Source organism: Pleurodeles waltl, chromosome 4_1 (genome assembly GCF_031143425.1).
Source record: "Pleurodeles waltl isolate 20211129_DDA chromosome 4_1, aPleWal1.hap1.20221129, whole genome shotgun sequence".
NCBI classification, from domain to species: Eukaryota; Metazoa; Chordata; class Amphibia; order Caudata; family Salamandridae; genus Pleurodeles; species Pleurodeles waltl.
In genome coordinates this window covers 546,957,361-546,969,814 of record NC_090442.1, presented here as the reverse complement: position 1 = coordinate 546,969,814, position 12,454 = coordinate 546,957,361, and the positions used below count along the sequence as shown (strand labels likewise).

At 43.3% G+C, this 12,454-nt stretch overlaps 1 protein-coding gene across 1 annotated transcript in view; it reads left to right on the top strand.

The window, feature by feature from the left end:
• The window catches only part of TES (testin LIM domain protein), a 156,018-nt gene that overhangs the window by 133,215 nt on the left and 10,349 nt on the right, over nt 1–12,454 (top strand). The gene's annotated exons all lie outside the window — the stretch shown is intronic.

Genomic DNA, 12,454 nt, shown 5'->3' with positions numbered 1-12,454 from the left:
AACTAGAATATGTCTCTACCAGATATTTTGTTACCGAAGGTAAGTAACTTGTACATTAATCCCATTAATTAGTACACTTCGTGAACAATGGCGACCACTTATCGTGATCACATTTTCAAATGCGTGCATTATTTTTCTACGTTATTATATTTTCTACACAAATCCATTACTCAGAAAACATGAACACCTATTAATCATTTTTATTAAAATACCTGCGCTAGCGCATTCTTGCCTAAGGCTATTTCTTTAATTGATTTTCCTCAAGATTTAGTCCCCACTAACCAGCTCCACTTGGGCCTAGTTGTCCCTGTGGATTTCCTGCAGAATTAAAAGCAGGTCTTTTGAGATCCCTTATCCCTTTTATATCTCCCACAGCAATACACGATGAACCAAGTCAAAGGCAGAGCTAAAATCAACAAAACAATAATAAAAAGCCCTGCCCTGCTCAAGGGATTTCTTGCAATGGCCCAAAAACTAAAACGGTGATCAACCTTCGAGTGACTCCTTGAAAACCACCCTGTTCCTGGGGTTTACATCCACCCACTCCTTAATCATCTCCAAGAAAATTTTGGAGAAATCTTAACACCTGCGTCCAACAAGTTAATGTGCCTGTAGTTTTCCCGGAAGGGTATAGTCACCTTTTTTATGGATTGGTTTAAATACTGTCCCCTTTCAACTGTACTGAAATCTTCCCATTGCCAGGATTTCCAGGAAGAGGGTGTAGAACAATTTGTTTTTATTACCACTGCTGGCACATTATCTGGGCCAGCAGCTCTTGTAAGCTTTATCCTCTCAATAGTTTACTTGATCATTGGCTCAGAGAATCCATCTTTGTTTCCTTATCAGTACTACAAATAGCGGGACTCTGTTCAAATGGGACACGGTGATTATAAGCCTCAACTAGAAATGTTACCCCTCTTCCACCTGCCCCAAGGGCCGCCTTTGCGAGTAACCTACCCCATACTGTATCACCCTCCAAAATGTCCTAACATCTTTGGACTCTATGGTTTTATCATCACATCTCAACATTTTGCATTTGATTACTGTTTCTTTCGAGCTACCAAAATTCTGAGTTCCCTTTTTAAACTAAGGAGCTGCCATCCCCCACCAGTGTTTCTTGAGTATCTTTGCTACCTCTGCTTTTTTTTATATCCAACATTCTTTATCGAATCAATAATTTATGGCATGCTTCCCAGCTTTGTTTTTATTTTTGTTTAGAAATAAAAATCATAACTTCGGTTTTAAGGCACGCAACCACCTTGTTTATTACATTTACTTACCCAGCTAAGGGATCTGATGGAACCACCACACAATCTAAATCACTATAATTACACTGCAATTCCTTTAATAAGCTTAGGTACAGTTCTCAAAGCCTCATTTGTAACTAATTTGAGCAATCAATATTCAGCATTAAATCCCTCATCTGTCTTGGGGCAATGTCCATTTTAATGATAGTTCTTAGCGGATAGTGATCACTCCTTTTCACCTGCAGGACCCCAAAGTTTATAACCAGCTCAAATGCTGGTAATGGTACAAACAAATAATCAATTGGGCACATCTGATTGCCTTGTTTGAACGTTTTTCTTCCCGGGATATCTGTAGGCACACAACCATTTAAATTCACTAGTCCGCTTGACAAAAGGAAATCTAATAGAGCAATATCCTTCCCGGGTGCCACGCTGTATGGTATACAGACACGTTGTATATTAAAAGCATCTAATACTTTTCATCCGCAAACTCGGAGAGCAACTTTTGATTGAAATCTCCCATACTAATAGTCAGGGTTTGGGGTTATAAAACACCTATAGTAATAACATCATCCTTAAACAATTTGGTCTGTCCGACATAATCGGAGGTACGACGCACATTCATATATACATTTAAAACAATTATATTTTTCTTTCTCCTACCTATATCCAACAGTTGTATGCCACAGTCCAATAACCAGTTACACTGAGTTTGAATCTGCCATACCCTGGAGGCAATTTGGGTAGAGACCAGAGTTAGCAATCCCCCTGAGGGCTGACCGGCAGTATTTTCTACAACCTCATGAAGAATCCCCAAGAAACCATCTATCGGTGGGGGGTTTCTGCACAGCCATGTCTCCTGGAAACATAGAATAGAATGGTGCCTTATACTTCCATCAATCGCCTGCTGTTCCTTTATGGTACTAAACCCATGTACCTATGTATGTTCCAGGACAACAGGCTAATGCTGTGCAGGGATGGCTGCCCCTAATCCACCTCACTTAAATCGTGTGTGCCACCTCCTCCACCACCAGACAATCATACCTATTTGGTGCCGACAGAATCCCTCCCCCCCCCCATATTCATGTTTATCCTCTTGAGGGGACAGCAACTTTAATCCTAACTACTCTATTTTCCATAACTAATCTGTTACTAATAGAATCTTCCGGTGGCCCCATTTTACTTGATTGACCTTTAGGCCACTGTGATGATTCAAGAAGCTGAGATTGTGAATTGAGAGCTGTTTCCCATCTATTTCCCCAGCCAATTTCCCAAATATTTTCACACCATGGACCTATAACGCACTTTCTGCATTAAGAATTGTATCTCTCGCTAACCCTGAATACAACAGAAGCTTTGTAACGTATCTGCCATCTCTATTCTGCAGAAAGCCAACTTGTTTCAAGTTAGCTGTTGAGACTGACTTTAAATTGGGGGAACCGGGAAAAATTACTTTGAGGAGCCGTGACTTATTTAAGAGATATAACTTCCTTAACCTTTTCCCTCAACATGTGCCTGATATTGGGTCAAGATAAACCCATAAAGAGTTTACCTCCATCTTTTTTCCCTTCTTGGGCGGCCCACTAAAACTTTGTTCCTGTAAATATACACTTCTTCTTTCACTGGTGTGTACTTTTCTACACTCCTTTGCCTAACCCTGAATTTCACATTCATTGCAGGATGCCTCCCTCTGCCCATCTTTATACATAAGTTTCCGTTTCTGACGTCTACCGCTCAAATCTACTGGCCAATTCTTTATCTTTTGTTTACAACTCCGCCCCTTAACCTTAGTCTGATGAGTGTTCAACTGAGTACAAGTAGTTATAGTTAGGATCTAGTTTCTATAGAAAACACTTTTTTTTACTTGAGTATATCTTTGGCACCGGTTGATGAATCTTCATGAAAGCTGCTGCCTAGAAAGTTTCGAGGTGATTCGTCAAGCAGGGACCGAGAAAAAGGGGGCATCCCAAAACGCTTATCCCCATTCTTTTTTCTATAGAGATTTTGAACAGCGATAGCGCAGAACCTACTTGACAGAATTATATCAAATTTGGAAGAAAACCATGGCTTAGTCCAGAAAGCGACCTTTTTGTGATTTGGTGTAAATCTGTTCAGTAGTTTGAGAAATTAAAGAGAATCCAAATTTGTATTTATAGGGAAGCAAAGGATTTGCGACCCCGTCTGATCTTGTGCTAAGATCAGATTGTCTTCCAGCACTTAAACTAGGAAGTGTTATCAGCCATGTTGGGATTCGGCTTCAGCCTCCTCTGGGCTCATCTGTCCTGTTAATGCCAGGTATGAGGGGCCCGGGGATTGCCACCTCCCTGGGGCAATTCATAAAATAAGTGCGGGCTGCGTGGCCTGCCACCCTCCCCGGGGCATTATTTAAATTCAACGCGGGCCTCGTGCCCCCCCACCCCTGCAGTCCCGGGGACCAACACCTCCCTGGGGTGATTCACAAAATAAGTGGGGGTTGGGAAGAGCGGCCCCCCGCAGGGCTATAATTGGAAGAATGATAGGGGGTCAGTTTTGGACCCTCAAGCCACTGGGACCACCACCTCCCTGGTGCTATGTTTGTTGGAGGCCCCACTCGTGGAGCTACAGCTAGCCGTGGGGACCCCCACGCCCCAGGGCCAGCTCCTGCTATGTCCAAGAGTGACCACCCCGTGACATAGCTGTTTGTTTTCACTCTCTCTTTCTTCCATTCCATAATGGGATGCAGAGAGAGAGATAGTCATTGCAATTGTCTTTCCATGCAATGACTTTCAGCACAGGCAAGAGTCACCTGTGCATGATGGTTAAGGTCACAGACCCTCACACTGAAAGTTGAGACTTCTAGTTCAGGTGTGTCTTTGGTGATGTCCCTCTTTTACTTTATTTTCAACTTTAAAAATGGAAGGTTTATAATGAAAAGTGATCTCTAAGTATATTATTCACCAAAGCCTAAAAAAGTCTCTCTCTCTCTCTCTCTCTCTCTCTCTCTCTGTCTCTTTCTCCTTTTCAATCTCTTAGTCCCACTCACACACCCACTCAGACCCTTACACACCCACTCACACCCTCTCACACACCCACTCACAGACCCACTGAAACCCTTGCGCACCCATTCACAGACCCACTAAGACACTTATGCACCCACTCTCACACCCAGACAGACACTCACAGCAATTCTCAACCCCACATAACTCTCTCAAACTTGTTCTCACACCCAGAGAAACTGGCAGCAGCCTACTCCCGTTTCACACAGCCAAAGGGGTGTGCGCAGTGTGGGGTTGGATGGTTTGGGGGTTGTCCTCAGAGTTTGGCCACAGGCCAGGCTCTGCGGCCAACCGTTGCCATGCACGGCCAAAGGCCATGTCCGGTAGTTGTTGGATTAACGTATAGTAATGAAAATTACTTAACGTTAGAAAAACCATAGAAATTCACTGAAAAAACAAAGGTTACAGGGACGTTATAGTTAAGCTCACATTTTAAACGTACAAAATTCCTCATTTATAGTTAGTTATCTCAAGTAACTATAACTCGCGCCATGCACTGCTAATTACCCCACAAATTACGGCACATGTGACATCTTTGATAACATGATTGATAATATCAGTGTAATATTTTCAGTGACATTTTGATGAAAAAACTGTGCATAACAAGTTACCTTAGAGCACGAGATATAGTAACCAGTAACCTTTTTTTTTTTTTAAGTGACTATATATTTTTTTTTTTACCTAGTGGCGGTCACCAGTAGGTAGTTATAATTAGGACCTAGTTTCTATAGAAGAAGCTGTTTTTTGCTTGCCTATATCTTTGGCGTCGCTTGATCAATCTAAACAAAATTTTCAAAAAGAATTTGAGTCAAGTGAGCTGCTATCTGGAAGATGTCAGGGTGATCAGTCAAGTAGGGGTCAAGATAAGGGGGGGGGAATTTAGAGCTTTTTCAATGTTAATTCACATAGGAAACATTGAACAATACTAGCTCAAAAACCACTGGATGGAATTACACCAAATTTAGCAGAAAGGTAGCTCTTGGTCCAGAAAGAGCCCTTTTTGTTATTTGGTGTAAATCCGTTCAGTAATTTTTGTGAAATGTCAGTAAATCCAAATTTGTATATATAGGGACGTGAAGGATTCGTGACCCCTCCCTATCTCATGCTGGGATGTGATTGGATGATAACACTTCAACAACAGAAGTGTTGTCAGCCATTTTGGGACTCAGCTGAAGCAGAGTCCCAGAAAATAATATTAAATACCAAAGGGGCCAGGGTAGGAGCACACTGATCCCGTAGCTCTGGTGGTGGGGTCCCAAAGGGACCTCCCTAGAGCTAAAAAGCATTTTTTTATTTTATTTTACTGTCCAATCCGCCGCGAAGATTAAAAATAAATAAAACGGTGTCCTTTGCTTCCTTATTATAAAGCTCCCGGGTGGGCCAAGTCCTTGGAGCATTTTTTTTTAGAAATGCGGGGGAAGGGGCTCCCCGCCCCCTCCCACTGCCCAGGGGACCACCACGTCCCCAGGGCTGTTAGGATATGCGAGGGGACCGCCTGGCCCCCCTCCCGCTGCCCTGGGGATAACCACCTCACCAGGGCTTTACAGAATAATGTGCGGGGGCCTGTGCCCCTCAGGGACCACCCCTCCCCCAGGGCAAATATTTAATTAGCCTTGGGGACCACCTCCCCTTGAGGCTACACTGAATTTTGAGCTGTGGGGGCGTGCATTCCCCTTCCCCTCCCCCCGCACCTGGGGTACCACCACCCACATGGGCAAATTTATGAGAAAATAGTGGGTCCCTATGGGACCCTCAAGGACCCAGGAACACCACCACCCGGGGCTTCTATGTAGATAAATGCATGGGTACCCGGGGCCCCCCTATGTCCCAGGAACCACCCCCATGGGGCAAACAGAAAATAATTGAAAAGGGGTCTGTTTCGGTCCCCATGCCCTATGGACTATCCACGCCCGGGGCTATATAGAGATTGGAGGGGGGCCGCGCACCCCCAGGGCTGGCTCCGGCTCTCTCACTCTCACTTATAGGAGTGATGTCATCAGTGATGTCACTGACCATGTCATGAGTTATGTAATATGTGAGGTCATAAGTAGTGCATTGGGGGGCACAAGTTATAGTTAGCTAAGGTAACTGTAACTGCTGAATTTCTATGGTTTTGTACGCTTGAAATGTAAGCCTAACTGTAACGTCCCTCTAACCTTTGTTTTTTTTAGTTCCCAAGTTTAGGTGGAGAGCAGCTCTAGTAAGGAGCACCCCGCAACACCAGCGACACTCTAGATTTGCTCATCTCAAATGTCTGTTTATCTAGCAAGGTCTTAAAGCATAGGATCAGCACAGTGTTATCCACGCTGAGCTAGATAGTGACCAAGTCTTTTTCCATTTGTACAGCAAAGTCTTAAAGCATAGGTTTGACACAGTGTCAACCTTGCCGAACTGTAAAATGACTAAAGCCATTTACCACTCCAGGCACAGTATTACAGCTTTGGACTGGTAAAATACCATCCAAGCCAACCTGGAATGAGTAACCGCAACCCCCTTGGTGGGTCTGCCCAGATGAGCATCTCCGTAGACTCATGCAACTGGTGCATCCTACAGTTTCTGTCCTAAAGTGTGTGCCTTGAGACAAGGTGAAGTTGAGGAAATCTTGTTTCGCTTTTACGAATGGATGGTAAGTTTAGGAATCAAGCTCTTTTTTTCCTCAGCGATCATCTCGAACAAGAGCAAGTAAAGTGGCAGTACACCTAGATACAATGCAGAAAAAACCTACATTTTAAAAAATTATGCACTAAATAAGCATTTAATTACATCCAGCTTGTTTGCCAAATGTAACCTCTCACTGAGCTTGCTTTACACTCAAGACTAAAAGAGAAGTGTCAGAATGTTTTCCGGGTGCACTAAATTAATTTAAATGACCTGTTTCTGTGCGCAGATGTTAGCCAGGATGTTATATTGTGTCAACGGTTAGTGAAAGCGCTAAAGAACGATTGTAGGTTGTTAGCACGCATGTATTTACCATGCACTGTGGGTCAGCCAAAGAGCCTGTAAAAAATGTAAGTGCATTTGGCGCCAAGATTATTCTTCCAAAGCTCGAGCTGAATTCATACTGACCTTTACCAACCAGAAAAATAAGTAACTGCAGATACAGCTGAATTCTGTTCCAGTAAAAACTCTACAAAGTTAATCTTTACAAGAGTGAGCTTTGTCTCTCCCATTTGTAATGCTGTGAGAAAACAGGGCTGATTGCAGAGACTTTTTGCCCACATTTTCCTCTTTTTGCTGGTGTTTTCCTGACTCTAATGATGCCCTGGATACTGCTAACCAGTCCCAGGGCCTGTGCTCTGTGTAAAGTGGTTATGCAAATTAGGCTAATTATAACTGGCAATATCAACCTACCTATAAGTCCCTAGTATATGGTAGGGCATTGAGGTTTAGGGACCCCACCATAGGTAGTGCCCCCATAGGTGCACTGCTGATGTGCCCAGTGTCATTGTAAAGGCAGGCCTGCCTTGCTGGCTGCTTTTAAACTAAAGTTATATGCAAATTTAATTTTGGAATTAAAAGTACTTCCAAAGTCTAAAACTACCTTATTTTGTACATATAAGTCAGACCAAGGTGTGCCCTAATTGACCCTAGGGTTGGGTACCATGTAACTATAAGCAGGTTCCTTATAGAAATTGTGTTGTAAGCTGTGGTTGAGGTGAAATAGCCAAATTAATTTTCCCTCACTGAAGTGAATGGCCTCCAGAGGCTAAAATGGGGAGACTTAATTTTAATTAACAAAGTCCCCATAAGAGCCAGATATCTTGGGTTTGGTATCAAATTAATTGTTATAATACATCCCACAATTTGTCTTTGTTGGATCTAATATAACTAGTTCAGTTAGAGTTTTAAAACTCTACCAGAAAGTTGCCAACTTAAGCTCTGTAGTGCCCTTCTCTGAATGGTCAGCCTCTGGCAGCCTGGACACAAAGAATGTACCTGGGGGAGATCCTCTGCCTCAGCAGATGGTGAAACAGGATGGAGGGAGAGCAGCCAAACTGGTCCTCAAAGGTGGGGAAGGATATTTAGAGGAGCTCGGGACCTCCCCCAATTTCCTGCAACCCCAAACAATTGGGTGCCCTCTTGATTAGATTAGGAGAGTGCAGGAGAGTGGTGTGTTTAGGATTTTTAGCCACACGAGTGGGTGGGCTCAGACAGATCTAACCTCCAAAAATCACTTTCAGCCATGTTGGATTTTTAAAGAATGTTGCTCCCTGGGGTTGATTTTTGCCACACTCCCCAGGAAGTGGTCATCAAAGGGAGAAGTGGCCTGTCTGTGATTCAACAGTCTCCCCACCCCCTCACCCGCTTTTCTGCCCAGGAGCAAGGATAACTATGGCAGAGCTGCACCCACACCTCCGATCCCTGCTGGAAGAAGGTACTGAAGAAGAAGGACTGCTCCGCTGGACCCCTGACCTGCACCTGGACACTGCCCTCACAAGGACTGCACCAGCTGCACCCTATGGGCTTCAACAAGAAAATAACTTTGATTTGCTTCTGCAACTCCAGGAGTGGACCCCCTGTAAGCTACAGGTACATGTGAGCAGCCCAGAGTCCGCTGCATCAAGTCCTGCAAGAAGAGTGCAGATGACCAGCGTCCAGTGGCCATTTGAGGATTCTCACCAGGTGCATTCTGGGGATTGTGGTCCCAACTCTCAAGGAGCAACTCAGAGCTTCTGGAACCTTGGATCAAGTTGTCGACACCTCAATGACCGAAAAGGACCTCTGCAAGAGATCCTTTTCAGAGACGATTGCAGGAACTCCATAAGTTGAAGAGATGCATTGTGGGAGTTGTAGTCCAAGACCCCAAGAGGCAAACCAGAGCCTCTGAACCCTTGGCTGGTACTGTGGACCACTTTAATGACTCAAGAAACACTTCTCAAAGTCAGTGTAACAGTGTTACCTAGTGGGTGGCCTGAACTCTGGACTTTGTCCCTGTCCAGTGTGACTTTTTTTAATCCCTTTTAGCGCTAGTTGCTTCTATGCGCTAGAAAACATTAATTCTTTAAAAAATCATATCTCGGGTTCCCCTCATCCGATTTTAATCGTTTTGATGTAATTTTAAAGATAAAAATATAATCTAATTCCTTAAATTGGTGTTATTTACTGTTTTGTGATTTTTTTAAATGCTTTACACACTTGTCTTCTAAGTTAAGCCTTGTCGCTTGTTGCCACGCTACCAAGGATTGAGGGGATTAATTTATTGAGACCTTACTGGACCTTGTGGGGGTTAGTGGCCTATTGCTTACTGTAAGTACTTTCCTGCTCTTACCAATAATCCAATTTCCAACAGATGCCTCTCCCACTGTTTACTCCAAGGCTCTTGCTGACAAACTCTCCAGTTATTTTGAAGAGAAGATTAACTCCATTTGTGACTCACTCAATCCTCCTTGTCCTTAGTCTGACTCATATGTGGATGGTTGTGTCACTTCCCGGTTCTCTGCTTGGTGCCCCTCCTTCTGACCATCTCCCAGTTGCTCAGAAAGTTATAGCTGAGTATGCCCCTGTATTAGATATTTTTCCATGCTTAACTGTGAAACTGTGTGACTCTATTTCTAGATGTATCAAAATTGGCTCCCCACTTGATTTGATTCTTTCTGAATATTGGAAACTGACAGTATCTGTACTCCTCCAACCTCTCCTGGCTCACTTACTAATGCCTTCGTCGCTAGTGAAAGGAAAAAAGCTCTCACTTTTCTACTATTGAATAAACCTAATGCTGCCTCTGTAGCATCCGTCCAATTCCTATATTACCTTTTGCATTTAACATTTTAGAGAACTATGTCAATCTACAGATTTCTACTTTTCTGGAACAGGGCCATCTATTAGAACCTGTTCAGTCTGTTTGTTGACCCGGCCACAGTACTGAAATGCCATTAGTTTCTGTTTTTGATGATCTAAGGATGCTAGAGGATAAGGCTAATCCAGCTGCCTTAGTTCTGCTTGATTTGTCTGCTGCTTTTGATACTGTTTCCCATTCCATCCTCTTAACCAGACTGGCAGAGTTCAGGGTAGGAGGATCTGCATTACGTTGGTGCAAATCCCACCTTGAACATAAGTCTCAAACTATGTTTCTTTCCCCTTATGTGTGACCCAGTAGTACAGGGCGTCCCTTAGAGGGCTTCTTTTAGTTTGACCCTGTTTAACATTCAAACCTGCACTTTGTCTCGATTGATTAGGTTCTTTGGTTTTACCTGCATGAATTATGAGGACGCCAAAGAGCTCATCATAGCTCTGGACAAAACAGGTCCTGAACACCTGGGCCATTTCCATCAATATATGCCAGCTGTCACTTCTTGGCTGAGATTCCATGCTCTAAAGTTTAATTCCACCCATAAGACAGAGGTACTTTGGGACTCTCATTCTTCTCTGTCTAAATCTTTTCACCCTTATTTCTGGCTTTCCTCTTCGCTTGAACCTCCTCTGCTTGCAAAATCTGTGAATAACCCAGGCTTTTTACTGGAAGAAAATCTGTCTTTGGAGAATCAGACCAGCCATCTCACCTTTTCCTTTTTTCTCCTGTTAAAGTTGCTCGCAAAAATATTCTTTGGCTCCCCCCCCCCCCCCCCCTCCACCCTCCCCTTCAGAGTCATCGGATCGTGGTTCAGGCCATTGTCCTCATACCCAATGATTTTGGCTAAAGTTGCTATGGACCTGCCAAGCTCTTCTGCCTTTGCTGCCTTGGACTCTGTTTTGATTGCCGATGGCAAAACAGATCTTTTTTAAAATCCTGTACATTGTTCTCAAAGCTCTTAATCAAGCTGAACCAGATTTGAAGAACAGATTTAAGTCCTGTGCTCCTAATCGTTTCCTTCTTTTTCAGGACTTTCCTTCCTTGCATTACCAAAATTAGACATCTTCGCTCGGGTGTTAAGCCCTTCTCTTTCCCTCCCATCACACTGTATGACTCTATGCCTCTCTCTGCATAGCTTATCGGTCCTGACTAGGTACAGGAAAGCCTTACAGACCTGGTTGTGTACCCTGTGACATAGTTTTTCTTGTTTCTTTTATCAGATTCTCATTTTGGTCTGCTACCAGATCGCTCTGCTCAGTTCTCTAGTGCTAGGACATGATTTTGGTATTAGAACAATTGATAAAAGCATTTAAGAGAACACAACATTACATATACATAATGTGTTAGGTTTTTTATTTTTTGGGAGTTCTAAGCCATGCAACCGCTTTTCTAATTTGTTACCTCCCTTTACCACTATCCACCTTTAAAACCTATAAATCTCTGTACCTTACCCACCCCTACTTCCTAAAAATCCTGTACTGTTCCATACCCTTCCTCATCCCTGAAACCTAATAACTCCTTACTAGCCTCTAGCCTCTACACATCACAGAACCCTAAAAAGTCCTTACCTCTACCCATCATTGATCTCTTAAAACCCCTTTCTATGCATTGCTCTTACCCATCCTTGAACCCTAAACAACTCTTTTTACTTCTTATCCCTGAATCTTAAAAAACCTTTACTGTTATTTATCTCTATCCATCCCTGAAACCTAAAATCCCCCTGCTATCCCAGCCCCTACCCATCACTGAACCCTAAAAACCCATTACTACCCATTACCCTTACCCATCCCTGAATAGTAAAAACCCCCTTAACACCTCTCACCCATCCCCAAAACGTCTTACTACCCGTTATCCCCACCCACCTATTAAAATTGCTCCCCTTTTTAGGTTGCACTTGCAAGTGCTCTGGTCTGTTGTAATCTATCTATGGGCTTTTATCCACGCCCACTGCACGCCCATCACTGTCACTCGTTTATGGGCTTTCCTTTCAATTATAATTTGTTATCATTGGTAAATGCCTTACGTTTGTCCCTCCTTGGGGCAGTTTCGTTACCGCCTTGGTCATCGACCCTATTACATTGCATAATTGCACATTTGCCGACAGGTTTTACTGCCAGCGAACTTTCTTTTCCTTTTGTGTCTCTCCTTTGCGCTCATGCTCATACCGGCTGTGGCGCTTTGAGTCTGCTAGCTTATGTCAACTGTTTTACTTTTCATTTTCAATTTATGTGGCAAGAAAAGTCCAGTTAGGAATTTACAACACCAATAGCTCTAACTCGAGCAAACATGAGACCTATTGCATTGCAAATGCTTCTTTAAATTACCTTCCTGCATGGTAAAGATCGTGCATGGTAAATTATACATACCTTAAGTATTGCAAT